Below are 14215 nucleotides of genomic sequence, written 5' to 3'. Positions count from 1 at the left end.
ATATATTATTATTTTTTTGTTTAGTTTGTAAAAAAAACCCCCAATATAATAAAATCCAAACGGGGCAATTGGCCTGGAATGTAATAAAAGCACACGTGTGTATTCAAGTCAGATTAAGTCACTCAAAACTAACGAATCATTATTATTACTTTATTTCTTTCTACCATAAAGAGCTGGCAGCCATACCGAGCCTCCATGTAGCTGAGCAGCGTTTTGACCCTGACATCACAGCTGCTGCAAGACAGAAAACGTGGATTAACACAACCGATAATTGGATGCGACTAAATATCTCACACTGGGCCTTTAATTGTTGTAGCGTCTCGTGTGTGTGTTTTTATTTTTTTTGGGGGGGGGGGGGGGTGCACCTTTAGTTAAAAAAAAAAAAAAAAAAAAAAATCAATGGTGCAGCCAGCAGGAAGTGGGCAGGTTTTTTTTGTTGTTGTATTTTTTAATATTAAAATAGGACTTTGGGGAGAATTGCATTTAAAAATGTTTTATAGCTGGCTTTTTAGGAATAATTCCAAACCTAAATGGATGCATTCACTGTCACTTCAAAAAAATACGTGTGGTTTAGGTCTTCTTTCTCTTCTCTTCTTTCTGTTTTTTGAAGGAGGAGGAGGGAAGGGGCGGGAGGGTGATAACCAGGACCAATTATGAAACAACCTGAGATTCTTCGGTGTGTATTTTTTTCTCTCCTTCCGTGCTAGGCTATTTGGGACGTGTGCCCAGTTCATCCATAATTCATGAGCGCGCTGAATAGGAGTATCGCTGGCTGCACATTGGTGGCCTTAAGGTGAAATTAGCGATTTGCTTAAGTAGTTAAGCTTTTCTTGCCTGAGAGCTGCACGCTGCATGATTCAAGACAAACTATCAATCGATATGGCCGGGCAGCCTGCAGGAGATGTGTCGCCCATGAATCATACTTTATGAATTCAATTTATACCCGCAGAAATTTTCAATTTGAACGGCGGATCATTATGGGCGAGTGCAAATTGTTTTTGCTCTATTATGCATCGGACGCCATCATTTTTCTTTCTAATTACGGAGGTGTCAGGTCGGGCTGTCATGCAGACGCTGATTTTCAATTTAACTGATCATCATGCATTCATTTTCCCATTTGATAAATCTGCTATCTCGGAGCTTTCGCCATGCCTGGAATGCTAAAAGAGAGGCGCAGATTGGCAAAGTAATAGGGAGGGAGGGGGGGCTGTATGCGGCAATAAGTGCAGATCAGGCAGCTAATTTAGCACCTCCTGGTATTTTCCATTTCCATTTCTCATTTCCAACTCTCAAAGGAGGCAAAAGGCAGCCCAAAGGCAGGGAGCTGCTGGGGCTTCTCACTATCGGAGGAAGACAGAGGAGGAGGTGGAGGAGGAGGAGGGGGGGAAAAGGGGGGAAATCTACCAAAAAACGCCTTGTTTTCAGACACACACACACTCCCCAAATTAGGATATCAAGCTTAATTACGGCTAATAGAGTTTTCTCAGCGTGCGTGAGTTTTATTTAATAGAAACAAATTTGCACAATTAATTACGGCCGTGATATGAAGGCTCTCATTTTGCTGGGAAGGCTGCAGCCGGAATCGGAAAATAAGCTTGTCACTTCTATTTGCAGCCAGATGATTAACCAAATGCTTCCATCGCGCAGCGTTTACATCCACTTAAACTCGGGCAGATGACACAGTAACTGATGCATTGGGGGTGTTTTTGTTAGTTTCTTTTTCACGCAGTAAACGCCGTAAACAAAGTGATTTTACTTTTGCAGGAACTGCGTCAAATGTGGAAAAATTCAAACATTTGTAAGTCCCCAAGGTTCCTATTTTTGATATTACATTTTGCCCGTTACTTGACACAACAGTCTGTGCGACAGCTGACAGGGAAGAGTGTTCATGCTGCAGGAATCACGAGAAATGGACGTGGCGCCTTCTCGTCCCAAATCCGTGCGTCTCCCCCTCCGTGCGCGCTTTGTGTCGCTGAGATCTGGGATGAGAAGGAGCCGTGTCACTTCAACAGGGATCCTCCAAGAAATAAAACGCCACTTGACATTTGGCTTCTCCCGCAGCAACTCTGCCATGCCTTTTAGGATTATTTTACATCTACATACTCATTAATGCGCCGCTGGATTTGATCGCGCTTATCTTTCCTGTCCATACCTGGGATGCGGAGGGATATTACCCTCGTGCATTGATTTTGCGAGAAGATCCTTAAAAAAAAAAAAAAAAAATGTTTTTAATTATGCCAGATTAAAAAATCCGACTAATCGAAATTTGCTGGAGACATTTCATCTTTCTGCGTTCTTCCGCAGAAACGCACAGGATGAAATAAAGACAATAAAAAGTGTCAGGAGGCTGTTTGAAAATCAGAATTATTTTTTTTAAAAAGTCACTTAAGTTATAGTCCATTTTCAAAGTGATGAAGAAAAAATAAATACATTTATTGTGAGTTTTGCAAAAAATATGGTTTACGTAATAAATCCCCTGCCATAATGCAAAAAAAAAATGTTTTCATATTCATGTATGCCTGACCCATGAAAATCCTAAAAAACAAATGTCTGTGTGAGACAAGCTGATTTTTTATGTCAACATATATGATTTTACAAGAGCCAGATTTACAATGATTAAAGTCACAAGCTGATGGATAAATACAAAATTGGAAATGTGACTGATAATGAAAAATATGCTGCTTCAAACAAAGTCTATTAATATTGGACAGCACTGAGTTATTTTTATTTTATTTTTTTTTAAAAATGCCACAGTGAGACAACATGTTATCGACAAAAATAAAGCAAAATTCCAAAGCAGTTACACATCCACACTGGGACTGTGTCACATTCGAGACAAAGAACGCTACACTGACACACACTATGACTATACTAAGGCTCATAAAAAAACATCAATGGAGAAAATATTTCAAGGCACTTGTGTTCTTCTGAAAGGGCAAAATTAGGCATTTTGCAAACACACATAAAGTCACTTGACCTTCAGGTTAAAGTTTGGGGCAAAAGCAGCACAAAAAACAATTCCACATGCATACACATGAATCAGCCACAGATTAATAACCTTGCTATGCAGGTGCACAGTGCAGAGGCCCAATAATATTCTTTCATTAACACCCCCCACCCCAACCTCCACCCCTTTCCTGTTGAAAAATGCCCCCCCCTCATTAAATATTGCACATTTCTGCATTACGCCGGCTTCATATTGTCTCGGAATGGCTGAAGGGAAGGATTAGATATTAGACTCCACTTCACAATAAGAGCACTTGCATCCTTGGCGCGCCGATGTGAGAGGTGAGAGTGAGTCTTTTCAGAGCGGTTACACCTGTTTCTATCTGTCTGGCCTCATTATCTAAAGTGACCTGTATTGTGCTTTTTGGATTACAGAGGCTAACAATTGACTGGACAAAGAGAGGAGGGGTGGGGAGGAGGAGGAGGAGGAGGGTGAGTGGGGGGGAGAGAGAGAAAGCAGATAACGTGTTCAAAATGTCTGGGTGAGGATAAGGAGGGTCTTCTTACATGGCTACGGGTGGACGTGCCGGGACGTAAGTGAATAACTGCTTTCCTGACGCCTCATTGGCCCCGGCACTTAAACCTGACGAGCTCGCCGCTTCCCAAAAAAGCCACAGTGAAGTTATCGTGCAGAGTGTTTGATGTGATATGAAGTGATATTTGAACAAAAAGTGAATGGGGGAAGGGGCGGGGGGGGGGGGGGGGGGGGTGCCCTCCTCCTCCTTCTCGGCCTACGCAGATGATCTACTCCACTGGAAGAGTCAATAAAAAAAAGTTCTTCACTGTAATCAATTATTGCGAGTGGCTGGGTGACAGCGCCGGTTCCAGTGCTGTCGTGGCTTCCTGTTCGGCTCGCCACCTGGAGATGAGGCCGCGTCATCTCTGCTCAGTAGCGAGGTTCATATACAGCAAGCACAGATGTAAGAAAAAACACACACACACACACACGAGCCATTGAAAGGCATTCCTCTGAGCGGCGATGTTCTCTGTAATGCGTTCCGCAGGCATCGGCCGTAAAGTTTTACACCGTCTGACACCAACACTTTGATAAATCACACTTGAGCAGCGTTTAAGCAACTTTGTGTTAAAGGCCTCGTATTAAACCCCTTTGAAGATCTGCACTCTTCATCCTCAGCAGTCTCACTTGATCAGCGATGAAAGTTGCATCTTTAGCCCTCTGTTTACAGCCACCAGCAAAAGAAAACGCACCTCACTATTGCGATTGTACACAAAGCTTCCGCTGACTAAAACTAGAAAGGCCCATATTGGATCAGACTCATTCACGCTTCACCTTAGTTGAGCAGCCACGCATGGTTAGTTGTTTGAGAAAAACACGACAGATGTCTAGAAAACAGTATATTTAGCCCTCTGTTTGCAGCCACCTGCTGCAAAAACACGTAGTTTAGCTTCTTTTGCTGAGCCGATGCTTTGTTGGGCCTTACAGGTGTTTGGTAAGTTACAAAAAAACAAGACCAACAACCTGGTCCTCCTGGTGGAAGCTGCACTGCCCTCCACAGGAAGTAACGAGACCAGCCAAGGTGCCACATTATTACAGACAGGAAACCTCTCTGCTTGGGGTCACTGTACAGCATTTCAGAGCTCAATAATCCCATGATTTCTACGAGTCTTTCTTGCCGAATCAATGTGACTCGCCGTCAGAACTCAAACCCTGGAGAATGTGTGCAGGTGTTTCCTGAAAGCTTCAAGAGATACGCGCATGTCTCGAGGTCAATAACTGCTTCCAAAGGTCTGCAGAGCGTCATCCACACAACAGAATCCCACGAGGGCAGGATTTTTTTTTTTTTTTGAAGTAAGCTCAGCACAGTTTGTTTTTTTCAGAAAAGAATCATATCGACTCCCTGGAAGTTTCAGCAGCAGCTGGCAGACGAACCCGGATTGATTGTGAAATCTTTACCCGCTGTCCTGCAGAGGGGAACTCGGCCTCTTTCGAAACTGTACCGATTCTTCGGCTCAGCACGCTCAGAGTTGGACCCATCGCCGTTGTCGTGCAGAAAAACAAATCTACTGTGCGTGCACAGCAGACTTGATGCCGTTCTTTGCAGTCAAACGAGCTTGATAAACAAAATAAAGCTTCACAACAGTTGTTAAAAGTTTGTTTTTTTCATTATACGTCTTCAGTGACTTTGGTTGCAACGACTGAGGGATTGAAAGTTTCAACCGCAGCACTGGATCGTGAAATGTCCAAGTAAAGTCAGAAAATATTGTTTCATTTGAGGCATCAAACCCAAAAAGATTTCAGTTCAAATATAATATTACCCCATTTTAATCAACTCTAAAATATGATCCATTGAGACTAAACACAGCCAATGCAATGCAAAATTAGAAAAAGATGTAATGTAGAAGTTTCTTGTGTTGTATGGGAGTAAACAAAACAAAACAAAACCACAAACAGTTGCACCACGTGCACTGGTAATAAACACAAAACAAAAACTCGTTTTGTCAGCTAGCAGATGTTGCTGTGATTCCTCAGACGTATTAATGTCGTGTTTTGGCAGGCTTTGTCTCTGCCACCTGCTTCATATTACGCTTACACGCACGTTACACGGGTGTTTACAGTTGGGAGACGGCGGCGTCGCACACCAGCGCCATTTACAGAAATGCACCTTAACCAGGGTGTCCACCATTTCCATGGAGTGCCGCCGGCATGTAAATGTTGCCACCAGGGCGCCCTGCTGCTCGGCGGTGATTTGAATGGAAAGAGAAAAAGAAAAAAAGAAAAAAGAAAATCAGAAAAAAAAAAGCAGTATTCTCTTTTCCTCGACTTCCCAGGAATCTGTGCCCCGGAGGTTAATGAAGTGTGAAGTGTGAAAACTTCCCGAGATGGGATGAGTTAAATAGTTCTGCTCAGATGTTACAGCAACACTGTCCAAATTTTTTTGTGTCTGGAATGTTGGTGTGTGTGTGTGTGTGTGTGCCCGTCACTCCTTTATAGTCTTAAATCTGGCAAACATGCCCCGTGGGCCATCTGCTTACACTGTTGGGACTAATGCCATCTTGTTTGTTCCAGTCGCTCCACATGAATGGGTGTAATAAGATCTGAGTAAGGATTGGAATTGAATTCATGGAATTTTACCGGCGCTCTCCTTTTAAGGCGCAGTGCTTATGGAGGGGGCGGTGGTTGTAAATTTCAGGTGCACACGGGCCAAACAACGGCATCTGTGTTTAGTCGCTAAAGAGTCACACTATAAAAAAGGGCAAACAGACATGTTTGTCTAAACTCCTTGTTACGCCGAGTTTGAGTTTTCTATTTATTCTGTTGTTAGTGGATTTTAGCTTCCCGCTAAAAGTTGACCATGCGCAGGTTTTATAGACAATAACAAGGTGGGACCAACATTTGGGGGAGGAGGGTGTGGTCACTATGCAGTTACTGGCGCTCTTTGTGACATCACAAGTGGCTGATTTCACGAGCTATGAGTGAAAGGAAGCTTATTTAAAAGAGTAAAGGACAAGCAAGAGATGACGGGTTAGACGACGACATTTTCCTCTTTCTGAAGAATTCGCCAAGGGGTTTCTGGTAGAACCGACTGCGCCTGGCAGGTGAACTCTGCACAATGAGCGACCTTTCTCGTTCGAAAATTCAGACACAAGACCATTTTTTCCCCCCACAACTGTTGCAGCTCTGACCATTTTGCACCGTGAGCAACATGTCCAGTGTTTCCTGAAGCAGAGTGTGAACCAGGAGCCGAGGCAGCGGCCCTCATTAAAGCAGCGTCACAGCGGTAAAGTCTGGCTGCAAATGCCACTTGGTAAAGTGAATTTTTTGCACAATATGGTGCGGCCAATAATCAGATATCACAACTTATTGGACTAATTGTTATTGCCATTGTTAATACGGAGATTATCAATATTAAAACTATTTCGCATAATGATGGAAAAAAAAAAAATCCCCTCCACTGCAGAGTGTGTGACCTCTATAATGGATCCAATATGAGCCCCGGGGGTTGAATTCACTAATAGACATTTTTTGGTCACAATTAAATCGGGCTCCCATGAAAGGCCTGACATGTCCTCCAAGGCAAGAGTCTCAGACCTTCGTCATTAAAGTGGTTCTGCAAATGTTCGGAGCACATCAAGGCCAAGACCTTGGATCTCACTATTACGTGCACATTATTTAATCCCTGGGCTCCCTGGTAGTACTGACACCTACAATTTCTGCCATTAACCTGCCAGCGTGCCGAGCTCCGTGGCTGGACCAACCCCCCAGATCCACTCCAGGTCCAGTTTTTCATTTAATGGCCCCTCGGTTGGGGAGAGAGGGGGGGGGGGGGTCTCAACTGGACCTGTAAAAAGTCTCTCTCCAGATTGGCCACATTAGGGGGCGATGAGGTGGCGAGTTGTGACAGCCGGGGAAACGTTTTTTTTTTTTTTTTTTTTTTTACGACACCGCCGCCGCATCTGAGAGCTCAAGGCGCACTTCCCGAGCGGCGTCTCGCATCAATCCCACAAAACGGGTGTGATTCGTCATAAAGCAGCTTATTGTGTGTGTGGAGGCTGGGAGCAAATTAGCGCTGACAGCGGGGCGCAATCAATGCCGTTTACTTTGGTGGAAGGTGCGAGCGCATCCATCAGAGGCGCCGCCGAGGAGCCCCCTCCCTCCCCTCCCCCAACCCCCCCACCATAACCCCAACCAACCCCCCTCCCCCCGCTCTGTATCGACGCTCCGAGCAGGACCAGAGGAAGCAGCATTTGAAGGCACAACATTCATCTCTTGGCCGTCAATGAGTAGACGAGCCGTTTGACAAAGCAATTGAGAAAAAGTGTGCAAAATAATGAAAAGCACCACCGGCCTCATCAGGGCACTGCAGAGATGTATGCGCAATTTTCTACAAAGTACGAATCTGCAAAGCAGCGTGTTCAGCCCTCTGTTTCCCTGGGTTTTTTTTTGTTGTTTTTTTTTTACCAGATGGGTATGTAGGGTAAATACACAGTATTCAGGAAACTTGCCAGGTTGTACCAGCTTGTACAACTAAACTTGCAAGCCAACGCCACTAAACGACTAAACGTGTCCCCGCCGCTGTCGAAGCTCTTCCCCGATTGGTGGCCGAGAGACGCGGGCGGAGGGAAAGTCACGAGGAACGAGGAAGGAGACGAGGCGACGTTAAGGAAATAATCATTTAAGGTTGGTGGAAAAGAGGTGAGGCGACCCAGTTCCTGCGCAGACTCGCCAGCCAGCCGAGTCTCGGAGGAGTCCTTCCTCCTCCGGGGGGAAGGTGACTTTGTCCTTGATGGAAGGCAGTCGGTGAAGTGGCCTCGCCGGCAGGACGGCAGCGGCGACCACGCAGGCTGAGAATCTAATGGTGGTCAAGGACAATTTTCAACACACCGCAGATTGTCGTTGTTTATTGTCAAAGCGTCTTTTTTTTGCTCCTAGTTTGTCGTTTCCCCCCCCCCCAAGCATGACGGAGTTATTTAATACACAGAAGTAAAGAAGGGGTGAAAAAACACGCCCGTCGTCCTGCAAGACGGATAATTTTTGCAGCATTTAGCAGCACCGCCCTCCTGGGCTTTTCCTCCATTAGACGCCTTCCCCTCCTCTGGCTGTCGCCATATTTCACCACACTCCCCCAGACACAGACAGGCACACACACACACACACACACACACACACACACACACACACACACACACACGCGTCTTGTGTGCACGCACGGGAATCAAAACGGTTGGAACGTGGCGGGAGATTTAAGCTGCTTTGCTGGTTAACCATGTCAGTGAGAAAGTCCGTCCTGCGCTCGCTCCGCTGGCTAAGCGCTCTGGACATATGCAGTTTGTGAAGTCACAAAGAGACCCCCAGAAACCTAGTATGTTTGACTGTCTGTAAACAGAGGGTTAACCATTCTCTAAGACATTTCTCAGCAAGTCTACTGAGCTCTTTTGGGGTTTTTCACCATGCGAGGCTGCTCCACCGGTGTCCACAACAGCTGCGTTTCCATTACAGTGACATTTTCACTTTAAGTGAACTGGTCACGTGACCCCATACGTCACGTCCGCTGACGTGTAGATGTGAAAAAGTGTCTCCATGACACTTTTGCGATATACCTCTATATGGACGCGTCTGGAGAACCACCTCATGAGAGCATAAACACCTCCTAGCAATATTTGAGAGGTTCATCAAAGTTTAGGTGTTCCCATTACCAGTTCCTTGTTGCAATATTTAGGTTTCGTGCAATTCGAGGGGTCATGGAAACGCAACTGACAATACTGCAACATCTAAAGATGGTAAGACCGAGCATTCTGAGACCTTTACAAGCCTTCGTCAAGAAAACTGGGGAAGAATCCCCATCCTTTTCGGTGACATTCCCCAAACTAGTGGGCCCATAAATAAAACAGCTGGGGAGGCGGAATGCTAAAAAGTCAACCGTGCTGCCTCCAAAAGTGTATGAAATCAATTATGCCACGTGTTTGTCTGCTCTGCAGTTAGCGGGAGAAAATGATGCCAAGCTAACAAGTTTGCATGTCGAGCTAATTAGATTACTGCCTACGTGGAGGGTTTTCCTACTGCTCCGATCTCCCCCAGACTGGGAGGTTGCGGGAATTGTAAATAGAAACACAAACACGGCTTTCTGAAAGGCTTCCCAGTCATGTGCTTTGGAAGACGTGAAAAAAAACAAAGAAAGTCAGAATCCCCTCGTTATGGAACTTAGGCGTCTGATCCCTGATCCCCCCCCTTGCAAGTGCCCTTTATGACATCACAAGGGACGGTTTTGTGCAACAGAATTAAAGCACGGTCTTCTCCTTAGCGGCGAGTGCCGCCCACGTGATAAATGTTGTTGTTTTGGGGAAACGTCGCTGAATGCGATTGTTTTGTATAAAATGGCCCCCTTTAATGTTTCCGCTCTAAAATGGAGACACTTAATTCATTCTCACTCTTTCCAGTTATTCCAAACAGTTTTCGGTCAAGAAACCTGCTGGGTCCAATCTGAATATCTGTTTGGAAGTTGAATCACTTGGCAAATGTAATTTTTGCAAGAATCGATGAAAGCATCTTTCTTTCCTCTTTTCCCCTCCTTTCTTTTTTCACACAAAGATCTCCCAGACAATAGGCACAAAAGCCTCTCCTGTTATAAATCTTACAGCATGCCTGCAAATTCAAGATATCCTTCACTACAGAAGTGCTTCACCCGTTAATGAATAGAACATGAGCCGGGGAAATTATTCCTTGAATTCTCTGGGCAGATAATGATTCTCATCTTTATCAGTGGTTTATCTTCTAAGGTCAAGATTAAAGTGAAAAGTGATGTGAACCCCCAGCGTCTCCAATTAAGAGGAGGCAGTGAGAAGGAGAGGAAGAGGCGGCGGCGGCGGCGGCGAGGGGCAGAGAGGGAGGAGGAGATGAGGTGGACTTGGCTGTAATACTCTGCCTCCTGGTCCCCGAAGTATCGCCGAGAAATAGAAAAACAACACAATTAAATTATGACACCTGACACCTGGACCTCACATCAGCGCGAATGGTAATGGACTAACTGTTGGACGTGCGATGCTGTCAGACGATTAATGCGATCGCACGCATTAGCGCCTCCCCCCCGACTGGACACTTTTCTGAAGGTTCTTCCACATGTGGGGGTTAAAGAAAGCTTATAAAGAAGATACGTCTTCATTGGCTTACGGGAGCTCTAATAATTTTTACGTGACGTGTCTTTTTTATTACTATTTCTGTGCCACGAACACTGAGGCACTTGGGAAATAAATGTTTCCATTTTATCCAACTGGCCAAATACAAATACAAAAATAAAAAAAAAACACATTTTTTAATTTAATTTTTTTTAAAAAGCAGTGCCTTTTGGCAAATATATTTAGCTGATACAAATATATATTATTTTGACAAAAATATGGATTTGTTTAAGAAATAATAAAAAAAAAAAGAAATCTATATTTATTCTGTGCTGCATGTTGTCATGTGTGTGAGAAGAAGAACAGCAGGAGAGCCGAGAGTGAAGAGGCTGTTTGATGATACAACACAAACAGGATTTTACGACAAAGGCTTCTCTACAAGTCTGAGTTTGTTTAGGCGCAAAATTAAGTCGGATAGAGGCAGAAAAATTCAAACCATGAAAACAAAGGAAACTCGGAACTGATTCTCCTGTGTGCAACGTGAGTTACTCTCGAATGTGCAGAAACTTCGTGCCAATCAAAGTTTTAGCCGAGTTTGTTGTTTCTCCGAGAATTTGTACGGCAAAAATGTCATTTTTCACACTAAACAGTAGCCAGGATATATCAGCGTAACTGTCCAGAGATGGATGGTGAAAGATAAACTCTGGGATTTTAGTGCCATTGTGGACTACAAAGCTGCTGGACTTCAAACAGAAACGGTGCGTTTAGAGCCGGTTCCATTACGATCGCGGCCTTTTCAATACACGGATTGAACTCAAAGCTGCAACTCTTTTCAAATTGGCCGAGCTTGTGCGAGCGCAGGAAGGCATACACTAACAAAACGACACACAACACCTCCACTCTGCCCCCGGTGGGTGATTGGTTATCAACACCAGGCTGCGAACCAGGGGAGCCGCTCAGCGGCTTCGCTACGCGGGCGCCACACGTTTAATTGCTTCATGGAATCGTCACCGTAGGAAAACTGTAAAATGACTGTTATGCAGAAGAAACACAAAACCCCAAGACAAAAACACTGCGGCAGAGAAGAATAAGAAGAGGGAAATAACATTTTTTAGCCCTCTGTTCACAGCAGGAACTGAAAACTAAAAGCTAATTTAAGCTAAAATTGGACCTCATTTGGATGAAGTGGCCTCAAAAGAATAAATGGGCACGTGGTGGGGGGTGTGCTCACTAACCTGGCAGCGGTGCCTGTGAGGTTGCACTACCCTATATGACATCACCAAGGGGTTATATTTTAGCTTCCTCTTGAACTTGAAGCTGCTCTGTTGGACCTTCACCACGGTTGGAAGAGGACAAGAACAAAGAGGTCTTGGAGGGCTTGTGAGACGCATCAGTGACCCTCTGTGACATCACCAAGGGGTTATTTCCAGACTGTGTTAAAGCTTTTTTTTTTTGTTTGTTTTTTTTAGAAAAAGTGTATTTTGCATCACCTGACCCTCAAAAAATTCTAAAAGGAAAACTTTCATTTTGAAACTTTGACTGTTTGGGGAATTAAGGGAAGTTTAACCGTTCACACTGGAGCCGCTTTAAGCGTCGCGATGAAATTTGTGCCGAATCGATGTCACGCGCTAAAGAGACTCGTTTTTATTGTGTACAAACAAAGAAAGGAGACAAGGACGCCCCCCGGAAAAGAGAGACACGCCTCGTGCTCCGGCGGTCCTCGGCTGAGAGATGATTCCTCCAGGTAGATTCCTCTTCTCTTTTTTTCTTCCTGCTCCCCTTTCTGTTTTAGTTGAGCTGAGCCGCATTGATTTGGCAGCGCCGGCTGGATGTCACACGCGCCGCGAACAATGCTCAATGACTTTGCCACCTCACATCCTCCTCCCGCCCCCCCCCCCCCCCCCTCCCCCTATTCCCATTTAAATTGCCTCTACATTTCCTCTCTGACACCTGTTTAAATCAATGCCTTCCTCTGCAGGTCATGGGCTGAATGTAGCGAGGCGCACGCTGGCCGCCTCTCAAATCCACTAAAATCAACACAATAATTGAAATATTTTCAAGCTGATTACACCGAGGCCCGGGGCTCGGCCGGTTGCTAAGAGTGCGCTCCCGAGTTGCTAGGGGGAGTAAATCATCTTGCATTATTTGATTTTTGTTACTGATATGAAACTGCTAGCCCCCTCGATTAAATGTCTCACAGTCAAACACCTCGGGGATGGACGGCGGAGGGAAAGCAGGGGGGTAAAAAAAAGAAAAAAAAAAAAACCCCAGTGGCTGCGAACCTGTAAAATAGCATTCTACACCCCCCCCTCCCCCCCTCATTCCCTCCACGGGTCTCGGGCATAAAATCTATCCGCTTGTGGATGTTTGTTCCCGCTGAAATAAACAAAGCCGCCGCCGCTCTGCTTTTCTCTCATTGAGTGAAAACTGAAGGGACAGCAAAGATATCCAGAAATCCCTCCTCACGGTTCAGGGCCGATCCGTATCCGTCCTCTTGATGGGAAGCGACAGCCGGTAGTTGAGGCTGAGTTTTTGTTTAAAGGAGTAATCTCGGTCCGATTTGGAAGGTAATGTAGAAATAAAAGGGGGGGGGGGGGGAGTGCTTCCCCCTGCTAATGCTGCGCGGGGATATAGAGATGAATTGCCTCCAGTCGCAGCCGTTTCACCTCGTCAGAATGATAACAAAAAGAAAAAAGCTAATACAAAACAAAGAGAAGAGTGCAGGGTACCGCTCCTGCTGTAAAAGCCTGGATGTGCAGACGGGTAAATGGTGTTAAGATGTTAAACGCTTCAAGCTGGCGAGGACGAAATAAATAAATAAATAAATAAAACAGCCAAAGTTGTGTCAGAAACAAGGGGAACAAATGCAGGAAAAAGTTTGTGTGTGCATTTACTTTACCGTTCTGATGATTTGATATTATTTTCCCATAAAAGGATCTTTGATTTTCTAATCTGGCTAAACGATGATGTGCTGTTGTTCCCTGTGAGCCACCGTACATGATGAGCAGCTCGGGTTGTTGATGTTGTAGGAGGCAGACGGGACCTTCGTTCTGCACCTGATCGAACCGCCTGATGCGGCTGCGCACATAAAAATGTTTTCACTATTGTTACAACGCGATGCTTGTGTTGGACGAGCAGACGCTTCAATCACCAAGCAAACCACAACAATTCAGCAGCAACATTAAACTCAACGTGCCGGAGCTTCCTCGGCCTGAAGAGCCCTGACGCTCCCTGATTACGGCCCCGGACGCTCGTTGGCTCGCTCGCTCGCTCAGCTTCCATTTAAAAACAGAAATGAGCACTGCGTGGAGGAGGATTTTCCCTCTCCAAAGACTCGTCAGGCAGCGAGGGGCCGCTCCAGCCGGCCTTGTCAAATGAGATCAGCGCTCGCCATAATGGCGAGGGTCAAGTGGAGGGGCGGTCTCTCTCTCTCTCTCTCTCTCTCTCTCTCTCTCTCTCTCTCTCTCTCTCTCTCTCTCGTCTATCCAATAGGTGCACCCTATCATTACGTGGGAAAAGTGAGGAAATAATCCTTCCAAATGGGTGTCAGACAAATTAGCTAATCTACTTATGCAACATTAGATTCTACCCACCGACGGGACTCCAGCACCCCCACCCCAAGAGAGCGCCAAGCTGT

The 14215-nt window shown here is 45.4% G+C and overlaps 1 long non-coding RNA gene across 1 annotated transcript in view; it reads left to right on the top strand.

The window, feature by feature from the left end:
* LOC142896876 (uncharacterized) overlaps positions 1 to 14215 on the top strand; it is a 267438-nt gene that overhangs the window by 133143 nt on the left and 120080 nt on the right. The window lies entirely within an intron of this gene.

Source organism: Nelusetta ayraudi, unplaced genomic scaffold (assembly GCF_046127955.1).
Source record: "Nelusetta ayraudi isolate G7.1 ecotype Tasmania unplaced genomic scaffold, CSIRO-AGI_Nayr_v1 ptg000057l, whole genome shotgun sequence".
Taxonomy (NCBI): domain Eukaryota; kingdom Metazoa; phylum Chordata; class Actinopteri; order Tetraodontiformes; family Monacanthidae; genus Nelusetta; species Nelusetta ayraudi.
Note: the sequence above shows the minus strand (reverse complement) of the source record. Positions and strands in the feature narration are given on the sequence as shown.